General features: G+C 44.7%; 1 protein-coding gene across 6 annotated transcripts in view; it reads right to left on the bottom strand.

Moving 5' to 3' along the window:
* The window catches only part of TSPAN4 (tetraspanin 4), a 491,871-nt gene that overhangs the window by 302,765 nt on the left and 175,055 nt on the right, over window positions 1-14,051 (bottom strand). The window lies entirely within an intron of this gene.

Genomic DNA, 14,051 nt, shown 5'->3' on the forward strand with positions numbered 1-14,051 from the left:
GCCGCCCAAACCCACGCCAACCCCCCCGCCAAACCCCCCCCCCCCCCCGTTTCTTGACTGCCCCCTCCAGAACCTCCCTGTCCCTTCTCCTGCCCCCTTACCCTGCTGCTCAGAACAGGGTGTTGGGCTCTGTGCGAGCCGAGCCGGACACGTGGCTGCGCTCCCCAGCACAACAAAACCCGGTCCCTGGCCCTGCACAGTGCTGCCGGACCGGGTTGCAGGGGAGAGCTGCTGGCTCAGAATGCAGGGCGGATCCGGCTCCTCTACAGCTGCTCCAGAGTCCAGCCCGGGACTTTTCTGCAGCCCTCCCAGCCCCTCGCTCTGCTCTGCCGGGGGAGGGAGGAAATCCCGGACATTGTGAGTGCTTTACAAATTCCCCCCGGACGCTATTTTTAGCACGAAAAGGAGGACATGTCCGGGTAAATCCGGACGAATGGTAACCCTACTCTGGCGCAGCCTAAACTAGTGCTAGGCAGATGTGCCTCTACAATGCATTCTGATGCACTATGTATATCGTCATCAGAGAGTTCTCTCATTACATCTCTGTCAATCCAATCTCCAGCCCAGGAACTTGCCCTAAGAATTTGTGATAAAGCAATTGAGTGGAGAAGGGGACTTGCTCGGCTGCTATTGTTTTAATGCTCAAGTGGTTTTCTGTGTTTACTTCTGAGCTGCTTTTTTTTTAATTGGATAATAAAAGGGAATTGGTTTTTCAAACCCTGGGAGACCTCCCCAACAACGTTAGATCTGATTTTCTATTTTTCAAAAGCGGTTTCAAATAAAGTTCTGCAAAAGATAAACAATCTGATTTGTGAATTCTCTCTTCAGCAGATATCCTGGCCAAAAAAAAAAAAAGTCAAAAGAGGCTTGTATTTTATCATGGATGGGTCTTGGAGATTTAATTATTTTCATTAAGTTGCTCTTTGCACAGTGTCTTTTGAGTTCTGGCTCTTATCTATCTGTATTTATTTCAACAGAATTGATTGAACATGCTTTTCAAGTCCCTCGTACAACCTGATGTATATGTTTTTGCCATGGGACAAAATCAGTCTGTTCAATATGTACACCTACTGTTCTTATGTAATCATTATAACATGACTTCCAAAGCTGGCACATTTCTAAGTCCCACAGCTGTCACTTGTTATTTAGAATTCTAATTGAGGCAGAATCTTGTTAGCCAAAATTGAACGCCCACTCCACAAAAAGCCAGCTCACACACACAAGTGATTAAACCATTTGGATAAAACAAACAACCAGACCAATTCTACAGTATGCACAAAACACAAACTACATCTGAGCTGAACCCCATTTCTTTGTTGAAGGCTGAAAGTTTTTTCATATCTATTTCATTTTTTCAGGCTCTTGCTTTTCCTGGTACTAGACAGAACTAGAAGCAATAAAATATCACAAGGAAGTCTGTCCTTGCAAGGTTTCCAGAGAAACTTGGTAGACTGAGGCTCTGTCTACATTACAAATGCTACAGCAGTAGAACTGCAGCTATGTCACTATAGTATAGGCACTTCCTACATTGACTGAAGGGTTTTTTCCATTGATGTAGGTAATCCATCTCTCCAAGAGGGAGTAGCTCAGTTGATGGAAGAATTCTTCTGTCGACCTAGCTATATCTACACTGGGCACGCACAGCGCTCAGGGTATGCAATTTGTCACAGCCCTGAGCTATGGAACTAGGTTGATCTCAGGGCTGATAAGGTTCCAACTTGGAACAAGCACCCAAGTTTTTGAAAACCTTTACATTGCAGCAGTTCTTGAAAATGTTCCATACTTTCATGAATGAGGCCAAATGTGTGTCAGAAAGAGCAGCATGCTGACTGGATTTGCATTCACCGTTGGGTTCTTCCATCGATGACGAATGTCGTTGAAATATAGGAAAATAGGCCATGCATCCATACCATCCCTCTGAGACACCTTCTTTATATTTGTATGGACAAGGACAAACAAAATAACAATATATCATTTGTATTTTTATTAGCAGCCCCAACTCCCATTCTGGAACAGGGCTCCATTGTGCTAGGCACTGTACAGTTACACAGGCAGAAACAGTGTAGAACTCATCGTCTAAGCAGACAAACAGTAAGTGGAATGGGGATAACATTGTGTGTGTGTGTGTGTGTGTGTGTGTGTGTGTGTGTGTGTGTGTGTGTGTGTGTGTGTGTGTAAAAATACACACATAAATTGTTAGGTACAAATACACATTGGCTTTCAGTGGCCTTAGGGATCAGTTAAGGGACGGTGTTCATGTGTTAAGGGTTGACATGTTAGAAAGGACTAGCATGTTTGTGGGAGAAGTCGACAAGAGTGTGTGGAGGCTGGCAATAAGAGGTGGGATTAAACTACAGAAACATAGGTACCATAGGTATTTACTGAAACGCAGCTGGCCTCTGATGGAGTTTAGATTGATTCTTTTTGTTTTATGTTGGTTTTATTGCCTGTCCCTCCTCTGTTGCCTCAACTGCTTCAGTTATTCCCTGCAAATCACAATAGCTCTTCTTAGTGATTGCACTGACGCCTACTGACAAGGGCAGATCATTTCAACTCCCAGTAACCTTGTCACCAAGCTTAGCTTTCAGGTTTGCTCTGCTTTCTGGGGTAAGAAAGGAACTGTACTTTCTTCCAAAACCCTCTTTCCCCTCAAGTGAAACGATTTAACCCTCTTGAGAGATAAAGCAAACTCAGCTCTAGGCTCAGAACAAAGTGCTCTGATCTCAGCAATGTCAGGCAAAGGACCCCAGAGTCCCAGCTAAGATTAAACAGTCCTCTTTCTGTTCTTCCTGGTGGAAGCTTTGCCCTGAGAGAATGAAGAAAGGAGGGTACTACAACAATGTTCAAGAGGCACAGAAAGGGAAGTATATTTTACAGCTGGTTTAATCTCACTAGCTCTGCACATTTACAGCTTGGCAGTTTCATGTGTCCCTGTTCTCTCTACATTGCCGTTAGTCAGCTTCCTTGATTCCCCATCCAACGCAGAGGTACAATATCTGGCCTCCTAACCCCACTGCTGTAAGAATATCTTTTATATGACATGCACAATCGCCTTCTGAAGAGCTGCTGATTGGTAATTAAACAGGTGAGTTCAACCATAAGTTACTAGACTTGATTGGGATCGCTTGGATAGGGTGACCAAGTGTCCGGTTTTTGACTGGAACACCCGGTCAAAAAGGGGCCCTGGTAAGCTCCAGTCGGCGGTGCTGTGATGCTAAGGCAGGCTAGTCCCTACCTATCCTTTCTGGCACTGCGCTGCGCCCTGGACTTCCTGCCCTTCCTCCCCCCCACCTACAGACCTGCTCGCCGCTTCCAGGCACCTTGCGCCGCTGGCTGGGAGCCGCCCCAGGTAAGCCTGCCCCCCCTGCCCCAGCCCTGAACGCCCCCAACCCAGAGCCCCCTCCTGCACCCCAAAGCCTTCATCCCTGGCCCCAGCCCAGAGCCCTCACACACCCTCTCCACCCTAATCCCCTGCCCCAGATCTGAGCCCCCCCCAAACCTGGAGCCCCCTCCTGCACCTCAAAGCCCTCACACACCCTCTGCAACCTAACCCTCTGCCCCAGCCCTGAGACCCCCCTCAATCCAGAGCCCCCGCCTGAACCCCAAAGCCTTCATCCTTGGCCCCAGCCCAGAGCCCTTACCCCCAGCCCAGAGCCCACACCCCCTCCTGTACCCCAACCCCCTGGCCCAGCCCTGAACCCCCCCAAACCTGGAGCCCCCTCCTGCACCCCAAACCCCTCATCCCTGGCTCCACCCCAGAGCCCACACCCCCAGCCAGAAGCCTCACCCCCCCTGCACCTCAACCTCTGCCCCAGCCCTGAGCCCCCTCCCACACCCTGAACCCCTCATCCCTGGCCCCACCCCAGAGCCTTCACCCCCCCTGCACATCCCCCAACCCAGAGCCCCCTCCTGCACACCCAGCCGGAGGCCTCACCCCCCCACACACCCCAAACCTCTGTCCCAGCCAAGTGAAAGTGAGTGAGGGTGGAGGAGAGCAAGCCACAGAGAGAGGGGGAATGTAGTAAGCAGGAGACGGGGACTCGGGGAAGGGGCGGTGCTAGGGTGTTTGGTTTTGTGCCATTAGAAAGTTGGCAACCCTATTTGCATAGCAGGGCAGAATAATTCCCTCCACTGCAGGAATAACTGAGTGAAATTTGATGGTCTGTGTTATGCAGGAATCCAGACTAGATAAACATATAGTGGGGTCCTGTCTAGCCTTAAGAGTTTATTAAATGGGAGCTGAGCTATTTTGTGGGAGTGAGAAGTTTTTCCCCAGCAAAAAAAGAGTTACTGGAGAGTTTGCTAAGGAGGAAAGGCCAGTGTGAGGAAACAATGAAAGACTGCATGTCAATTTTTCAATTGTTCTACTCTTTGCAAAACACAAAGTTAGGATGGTTTGGGGCTTTGGGTGGTTTTGTCAAGAATGCAAGTTGTTTCTGTGTTGCAGATCTGCGCAAAGCCCTTTTTCAAACATTGTTTTTTTCGTGCAAAATGATCAAATGTCCATCCCAAAAATTCCCCTGAAACAGAGGAGCCTGAAAAAGAATTGGTGTTTGCCTCTCCCTGAATTCCCAGTGGACAACAATCTTTGCAGCTCTTTCTGGAACCATTACCTCATTCTGCCTCAGCCATCAGCTGGTATCTTTCCCTAGAGATTTAACTCCCAGCTAGCGACTTGGAAACCTGTCTGTGCAGAAGGCTAAGTTTGTAGTGCCATCTACTGCTGTCTCATAATTTAAACACACACACACACACACCACAACAAAAAGCCTTCTGCATTTCATTTTCATGTAGTTAATATCCAAAGCAGTGAAACCTCTTAGTCCAGACAACTCTTGGAGTCAGAGTCCCAAATTTCAGATATACAAAGCCCTCAAAGGGTTCAAAGGCATCTTCGGAGAAGACTAGACCAGACTTTTAAATTCCCATAAATTAATCCTCCCCCAGTATCAATCAAATTCTCTCTCTTCAGTTTCAGAACCGTCTGAAATAAACAAAGACAGCATTGTTTTTCTTAGGCCTTGCCTACAAAAAGAAAGGTTTTGCCAGTATAACTGTACTGACAACTCCCCCCATGGTGTGGAGACACAGCTTATACAGGCAAGAGTTTCCCTCCCTCCCCCAATAATGCTCATACCAGTTTCCCAAACTAAATAAGCTAAACCAACAAAAGGATTTCTTTGCTGGTATAACTGAATCTCCACTAGGGATTTTCGTTGGTTTAAAAATGTTGTAAAAAATCAGACCCCTAACCAACATTATTATATCAACAAAAGATCTCGCCATATCCTCATAAAGAACACTCAAACTCCATAGGAATTTTAGTTTACAATTGCTTAAAAAGAAAACCTAAATAGGTCATGTTCTCAAGAGTTTATTCTTCCTTTAAAGAAATTCATGTTAACAGATATAGCAGTATGGGTATACAGATATAGCACAAGGACTGGGAGCCACGATCCACCAGGTTCTAATGTCACCTCTGACACTGATTCAGAAAGGTGTCATTTTTTTAATGAAAATGTTTGCAGAAATTGAAAAAATTGCCTATATTATCAATAAATACTTAACTGCCTACCTCACATGAATGCTAGTGTTTGAAAAGCACTTTGCAGGTAAGTACTAAGCATTATAAACATTTTGGTTTATAAACATTTCCAAAACACCTTAAGTCCCATTTTCAAAAGAGGCTTAGCCATCTAGGTGCTTTTGAAATTTGTGTCATTTGTCCAGTGTTTGATAACTAATATCCCTAAAACTGTATGACACAGAAAAATCTTGTAAAGACGAACAGGGTGAATTTTTTTGGGGGGGGGGGGAGGGAAGACAACAAAAATACCAAGTGAGAACATTCACCTAAATGATTTTTTTCTCAAATCAGATAGGAAGATAGGGTGGGCCTGAATTGGGAAGGGACTTGAAGGTAAGAACAAGAAGTTTATGGTTGAAGTGAGGAAGAAGGGACTCAAAGAGAGGAATGACATACAGCAATGGGCTAGGATGATGATCTTAGCAGCAATATTTTGAATAGATTTGAGAAAGGACAAGGTGAGAGATGTTCAGGGCTTGGATGAGAGTTTTGTGACTGTGGGTAGAAAGAAAAGATCATATTTCTGAAATGCTGAGTGGAAGAAGTGGCAAAATTTAGATCACAGCTCTACAGTCCTAACATATAAACCCCTTGTTCCCTTACAATTGCTATTTCAATTGCACAGAGTCTCTAAGGCCAATCTCAGACAATTGGTCTAAATTATGTCAAGCAGTATGTTTTTTTTCCAGGTGTGTTTCAAATAAGTTTTTCTTTTTTTTACTTAGAAGAGATTTTGAGATGCATTACAGTCTGACTGTCCAATTACAGCTTACAATTTAATTACATTTACTTATATGGCATCTTGTAACAGTTTGACATTTTCAGCAGAGACAATTGTTGGACAATGATAAGAAATATAATCTATTGATTGCAACCCTCATGGGTATTCTTCGGTTGAAAGCCATATCATATAGCGCCATATTTTCATTTTTTTTATAGACCAAACAGTGCTCATTTATAATTTCAGCACTATCCAGACTTTGTTTCTTATACAAATATGCCATGTGAGCCAAAAATTATGTATTTAATAAAAATTAAGCAAAAAAAAATCTTATAATAAATCATGTTTATCACAGTAATTTCTAAGGATCACCCCCAAAATGCGGCCCCCTTATGCCAGGCACAGCACAAACACAGAGTGGCAGAAAGACTGTAAACTCTTCTAGGCAGGGACTAAGCAAAAACACAGGCCTAGGGTGGAGGAAAGGGGTATAACACAAACAGAGTGAACTATGTGATGGCAGATAACATTATAATTCCATGGATCGGAAATCACGCGCGAGTCGCAAGCACAGGCCTGCCATCAAAATCTTCCAATTCAGTACAGTGGAGAGAAGGGGCTGGGAACGATCTCATCCTGATTTTTGACTCCCAACTGTGTTGAATTTACTATCTTCCATTGGCCTGCGCAGAAAATATGCAGTAGCCATTATACTGATCATTTTAGGCATGCCAGCTTCTCCATAACCAAACATGCCACATTCTACAGTCCATTCCGTCAGTCACTGGGGTTTCCCAATTCTTTTCACTATTTTTTTTTAAAGCAGACAAAATGAGATGTGGTGGATCTACCTGATAGCAATTCTAGTAGATAAGGTTGCCAGCCCTCCAGGATTGTCCTGGAGTCTCCAGGAATTAATCTTTAATTAAAGATTATGTCATGTGATGAAACTGTACTCGTACAGCCAGATGTGGCCCTTGCCCATACTCATGTTAAAGAGTACTTCATTATGCAATCAGTTCCATGTAAAGCAATGGGACTACTCATGGATTAAGGCACTACTCATCGTGAGTAAGGGGAGAAGGTACCTAACAAATAGGCAACTGGATATAAAGACAAATCCTTCTCTTCTGTTAACAAGCCTATTTTTTTTTCCAGTTAAATTCTGCCCCAAAGGTTCAATTTTAGGGTAAGACCATAAGCGGTAAATAAGTGTCCATATTCCTTTAGCAGAAAAGGGAACAACTCCCCCTGATTGTAGGATCTCAGGTTCATGACAGTAGCTGCACCCCTTAATTCATCTGGATGAGCATTTACTCACACACATTATCCTGTTGAAACCAATTAACCTATTCACCTAAGGGCTCACACCAGCCTGCGTAACGGCTTCACAATCCAACCCTTAGCTTTCTACCAATTTCTCTACCTACTCCCTCCCCTTAGAAGTAGGGATTAATCACATAACACTCCCTTACGACATAAGAGCTGCAACTGCAGCATTCCTCCTTCTATTTCAGTACTACAAGAAATTCCGTGAGGGGATAAAGACACAAGGCCCGAGCTGATACTAGTGGAAGAAGGGGGAACTTTTTGCCAGTTAATCAATCTACTGTTGTATTGTTTCTAATAATTTAAAGTTGGCTGCCTAGGACGACTGGGAAGTGTTGGCGATCCTCAGCCTTTAACACTCAATGAGATTCCTGGCCATTTTAGTTATTCCCCGTCCTATTCCGGGGAATGACATATACAGAGGGGTGGGGAGCCCGGTTCAGCAATATCACCTTTTTTCAGCATTCACACCTAGGGCAGCAAACATGGGTTCAGCCAAAAGCGCTCCTTCCAATTTAATTTTGTCGGCAGGTTTCTGGTAGAGTTGCTCGCTCAGAACCGAAGAAATGTCCCACCTCCTCCCAGTGGTCATGCTCAGGGGAGGTCAACGTGCATAGATTGAAATGTTTACAGAGCAGCCATCCAATAATACATTTGTTTCCTTCTCGTTGCCAACTGTTGGGGACGTGCAGGATTGCCTGTACATTTGGAGTATTTTCCTCTTCCAGACATAACATGCCAAGGACTAGAGTTGTGTCTCTAGAACAGTGGTTCTCAACCTGCAGCCCAAATTAGCACGCAGCTGCGGCCCAACTGTGCTAAAAAAAAATTCAAAATTTGCTGCTCCGGTCTGGCAGAGGGTGGGGCTGAATGAGGGGCAGGCAACGGGGGGGCTCTGGGCAGTGAGGAGGTAGAGGCGCTGGGCAGTGGAGGGTTTGTGGGTGGTGCAGGGCAGCATAGGCCTGGGAACTACGGGTGTGTGGGGGGTGCTGCAACACCCCCAGGTTTTACTTGGGGTTCAGCTCTTGGCCCTGCGCCACAAGGTCCCAGCTCCTGGCCCTGCTCTGTGGAGGGGTCTCTGTGTGGGGGGCACTGGGTATAGGGAGTTGGGGGAGCGCTGGGGGGGTGGCATGTGGTGTGGGTCTGCCCCCGAGGGAAAGGTGCAGACTGGCAGTGCAGGGTGGGTGAGCCAATGTGTGCCTGGCGCAGTGGTTCTCAAACTGTGGCCCACAAGGGTAAATAGGTTGAGAAGCACTGCTCTAGGACACAGCCTTTAATAAAGGGTGGTGCATCACTGTGCCACCTAAGGAGTTATACAAGGAGGGAACTGTAGCTGAATTCCCATCTCCTCCTCCTCCCCAGTTGCTCCTAGGGGGCGCTGACACACCAGCTCAGCTATGCTGGCTAGTGCATGATGAGGACAGAACAAAGGCTCCACCCAATCCCCATCTCTTCATCTGCTCTTATGTGTGTATGCGCGCATGCACTTGTCAGGAGACAAGCTTGTGCTGTGCTTTTATCTAGGCAAACCTAGATATCCTGTACAGAGGTGTAAGGGGAGGGTCTTACAACCCCATGTAGGGGTGCAGCCAGCCTTGCAATCTAGCCCTAAACTATGCTTACTTCTGACATGGGCCAGTGTCCTCTAAGCACTAGAAGGTGATGCCAAGTATCATTTTTTCACTTGTGACTTACGTTACAATTGGAATTAATCTATTCAGAGGTGAAAGGCTAATGTGACAACCTGGCAAAGAGAGCTGGGGGGTGCAATGCTGGAAGTTTTAAATAATTACCTCTTTTTTAAAAGCAGTGACTCCCAAAGCTGTCACACAGTGTCTAACAGTGCTGCATTTCAATCAGAGAAACCATATTTCGGATTGTTGCAGTTCAGTGTTTAAAAGAACTGCATTTTTCTGATTCAGAAGCCATGGTGAAGCAGTGCCAGACTTTTCAGAACTGTATCAGTCAAAAACTTTATATGGATTAGAAACTGAAACAAAAGGCGGATTTGTTCAGCACTAGCAAAGCAGACCAAGTGTCTTGCTCTGAGGCTTCTCAGTTACTCATCACACTCAGATGTGTCCAGTAGGTAGCACTGTGCCAGTCTACTAGTAACACAAATTACAGTAGTTCCCCTCCCCCCAGCAGTGTTCTCACTGGTACGAGAGAAAATGTTCACAAGATAGGGATTTCAAGCCTTGGAACCAATATTAGAAATGACCTAAAAACATGGGGACATTTCCATAGAAATCATCAGCGATAACTACTAAGCTTCTCTGCCTCTGACCTTCTTCCTTTGTTTTTTGTTACTGTTTGTTCTCTATGCGAGTCTTCTTCCAAATCATTGTTGTGCAGCTTCTTTTCTTCTGATGTTTTATATTGGCTCGTGCATTATCTGTTGCTTCAAAGAAAACTATTAATTTTACTGGTGGCAGAGGTGCTACCAATCCTGTCCCTGCTCCAGCAAAGGACTCTGTATGAAAAGCAAGAGACACTGGAAACACAAGCAGAAAAGGGAAACGCATTCTGTGAGTTAGAAACGAGTTTTGGGGAAAGAAGGTGGGAACATGTGGAGCAGTTTGGGGAGCCACAGAGGGTAAAACAACATCAATATTCATCTTTTAGCAGCGCTCATACTGCCCTAAGAACATATCCAACCTTGGAAACAAAAGAAAGCCTCTAATGCAGTGGTTCCCAAACTGGGGTTCATGAACCCTCGGGGGTTCACGAAATGTTACAGGGGGTTCTCAGGGAAAAATTCCCTAGTGGCGGACAGAGCTGTCCCTAGGGACCCAGGGCAGCACGGGACCAGCAGCCCGGAGCCCCTGGACTTCCAAGAGCGAAGCAGATCAAAGCAAGCGCATCTATCACACTGGGGAGATTGAAACTTCAAGACTCCTTATAAGAAATGGAAAGGGAGGTGGATATTTTTTGCTGTTTTTAAAATTAAATAGGCAGCTAGTATTGTTTTCAAATTATTATGAAGAACAAGTTTAAGCTTTGTTTTAACGTGTGTTGTTTGCTTGAACTGCTCAAGACCTGAATGCTTGTATAAGAGGAACTCTTTGAGTTGGCTTCTTAGATACCTTCTTGCTGTTTCACATCTGATACTTCTTGATGAAACATAGGAGCCTTGTCTTAAAACAGGCTTATTCAAAGTGATACAAGCTACGAAAGTGAGATCTTGGAAGAGTGTTGCCGTTTTCATAATGTAATAAAAATACTGTAATGATAAATAATAATTAATAATAAATTTTGTGTAATAAACATGTCACAAAAACAAATTGTGTATTTCCAAGATCACTGCTTTTATAATTTATACTCAAGTAAAGGAGAAAATCCCTGGAAATATTCTTTTTTAGGAGGGTGTTCGAGAGACTTGACATTTTGGTGAAAGGGGTTCACAGGTTGTTAAAGTTTGGGAGCCACTACTCTAGCGAAAGGAACAGGCACAGCAGTGTCTGGGGTTATAAGCACAAAAGCAAGTTGTTCATTTCACTGACTGTCATGAGGAAACTTTGTGAGTGAGGAGGGCAGAAGGGAAAGAATTTGGTCTTCCCTGGGTATTTCACAAGGAGAATATTCTGCCTAGTGATCAGTAGAAGAGGGAGATCTGTAGACCTCAGAATTATGGAGATTCAACAGAGGAAAAAGCAAGTCTCTATAGCAAAAATATATATGGGCAAGTGTTACATAGCATGTGTCTAAAGTTGGGAGCGCGTGCAAGCCAATGCAGTGATACAATAATGACTGTATATAGCAACTCTCAGGGAATTGATAATACTATGGCAATTCCTTTACAAGTGATGCCCTCTTATAATTATAGGCCAGATTCTGATACGTGTAGTCCAGCTTAGTAGTACCCTACTTTATGAGTAAGGGCTGATTTCAAATGGGATGCTTCATAGAGGAAGGAACTATTGACTCAGACTATTAGAATCTAGCCCAGGGGTCGGCAACCTTTCAGAAGTGGTGTGCCAAGTCTTCATTTATTCATTCTAATTGAAGGTTTCGCGTGCCAGTCATACATTTTAATATTTTTAGAAGGTCTCTTTCTATAAGTCTATAATATATAACTAAACTATTGTCATATGTAAAGTAAATAAGGTTTCAAAATGTTTAAGAAGCTTCATTTAAAATTAAATTAAAATGCAGAGCCCCCCCGGACCAGTGGCCAGGACCCGGGCAGTGTGAGTGCCACTGAAATTCAGCTCGTGTGTCGCCTTCGGCACGCGTGCCATAGGTTGCCTACCCCTGATCTAGCCCTACGTAAATAACTTCTGGCACAGTGTAATAGCATTTAAACTACCAGCGGAGTGGTTCACATTCCCAGCATTGGTCAGGCCCTTCAGTCAATGATACCTGCAAAAATTCCCAGTATTTTACCCAGCAACGGGAGAGGGGAGATTTTTGCTCTAATTTCACAAGTTGTGCAACAACTTGTACTATCATAATGCGAGTACAACACTTAATCCAATAAAGCATGCCAGGAATGTTTAAAATCCAGGCCTTTGGGATTTCTTCTTCTATAAATGCACCGCAGTTAGAACCAAGAATAGCTCTGAGATATGAAATACTGAACCCACTGGAGCTACATACTGGTGAACCATTCTCCCCTATCCCCCATTTTAGGTGGGAGATCACCACAGGTGAATGGAGAGGTATGGCATGCATGGAGCCTAGGGAATGGGAACAGATGGAAGGTACAAGAGAGTAGAATTATACCTTACGAAAAGAGAATGTAAGCATTTGTTCATCCAGAACATAAATTGGGAACAGTCTATTGGAGACATGAGGTTTCCGTCATTTAATGCAATGCCTTCTCTTTATTCTTGGAAAAAACCCTGCTGTTTCTATTTAAAAGGCAAAGGATATCAAAATACTATTTCTTTTCTGGCTTTCTATTGCCTGCCACTAGATAACCATCTAGAAAAGTTGGGGGAAGAGAAACAGGATAAGGGGATAGCAAAAGCATTGGCAGGTACTCATACAAAGATGAATCCTGCTTGCACAGACACTTTGAAAACTCTTTTTCTTTGGTTTCTCAGCAAATGCAGTAGCCATATGACTGGCAACAGCTTTAGAAACAAACCCCAAACCATCAATCCACAATCACTGCAAAATTGTCAAGTGTTGGAAATACATCCTTTCTGCTTTTCTTTAGAGAGAATCCACTTAAACCTTTATGCTTGTTAATAGGTTATATTTATTTACTCTCTGCAGTATGAGAAGCCGGAGATCTGCAACAGTTACAGCTACATGCCATGCAAACCTCATTCGGACACTGTCATTGTCAATCATGCCTCCTGTGCGGGAAGCACGTCAAAGGGAAACAAAATAGAGAGTGTGCTGCAGCACTTGACACCACCTCCTCCCCCTGCTTGCGGGGCTGAGTTAGTTCAGAGCCTTCCTGGCTGAATGGTATTCTCTTTTCGAACAGCCCCCCATCACCACCACCCAATGCTTGGGGAAAGCTTTGATGTCTTCAGGGGAGAAAAGCAAACCCTCTTTATCTGTCGCTCTGAACGATTGCTAAGGCATTGCCTTTGTGAAACACTCCAAAGAAACAGTCTGCCATCAGCCCATTGTAAATGCATGCACGTTACATGCAGAAATACCTTGTAAAATATACGGCTATGCATCAGTGCAGGATGAATGGAATAAAAGGAAGCAGCTCACAGAGAATATCCCTGGAGGGGCTGCCATGGCTAGTTTCAAAAAGGACTGTTCCTGCCAACATTCTGTGGGATTTCTCCAGCACAGGCTTCAGCTGGCTGACTGCGCTATAATCTCAGTCGGAGACGGACGATAGCCTTAGAAGAAGCATAAGGCTTAAAAGGGCAAGAGAGCCAGCGTTCCCATCTTTTCAGGAAGCTTTGGGGGTAAGCCGGGATAGACATCAGGAGCTATTTCTGCCCCCAGCAGTGTGTGTGAGAATGTGAGTTGGAAAACAGACCGCAGTCCTACTCAGACGCTTTCTATCAGCTTATCTGAGGCTTAAAGGGCACCCTCTCTGTATTTCATAGTGCCTCTTAGTACAAGGCCAACTCGGTGGACTTGCATTAGTTTATCATGTCCTGAATTCTTGGTATCAGAGCGTCACACTAGTGCCGGAGGAAGTTACCGACACTCAGTGATTTCTGATGCACAAGGCACTGCAGCATGCGTGGAACAGACAATTGCACAGTAGTGCTTGATAGAGAGAATATCACTGTCACACATGCACACACCCTTCCTTATACCTCCGGCAACACATGAGAGGATGGAGAGTCTGTAGTAAGCAAAGCATCATTTCCAACCATGGCCCCCCACGACCACCCCCAAATGCCAGTATGGTGCTGCCATCATTTTACGTCACCCCATCCTTCCATTCCCTGCTCATAATCCACCATGGGAAAGTTCAGATGGAGTTAC

The sequence above is a fragment of the Trachemys scripta genome, chromosome 4, assembly GCF_013100865.1.
Source record: "Trachemys scripta elegans isolate TJP31775 chromosome 4, CAS_Tse_1.0, whole genome shotgun sequence".
Classification (NCBI taxonomy): domain Eukaryota; kingdom Metazoa; phylum Chordata; order Testudines; family Emydidae; genus Trachemys; species Trachemys scripta.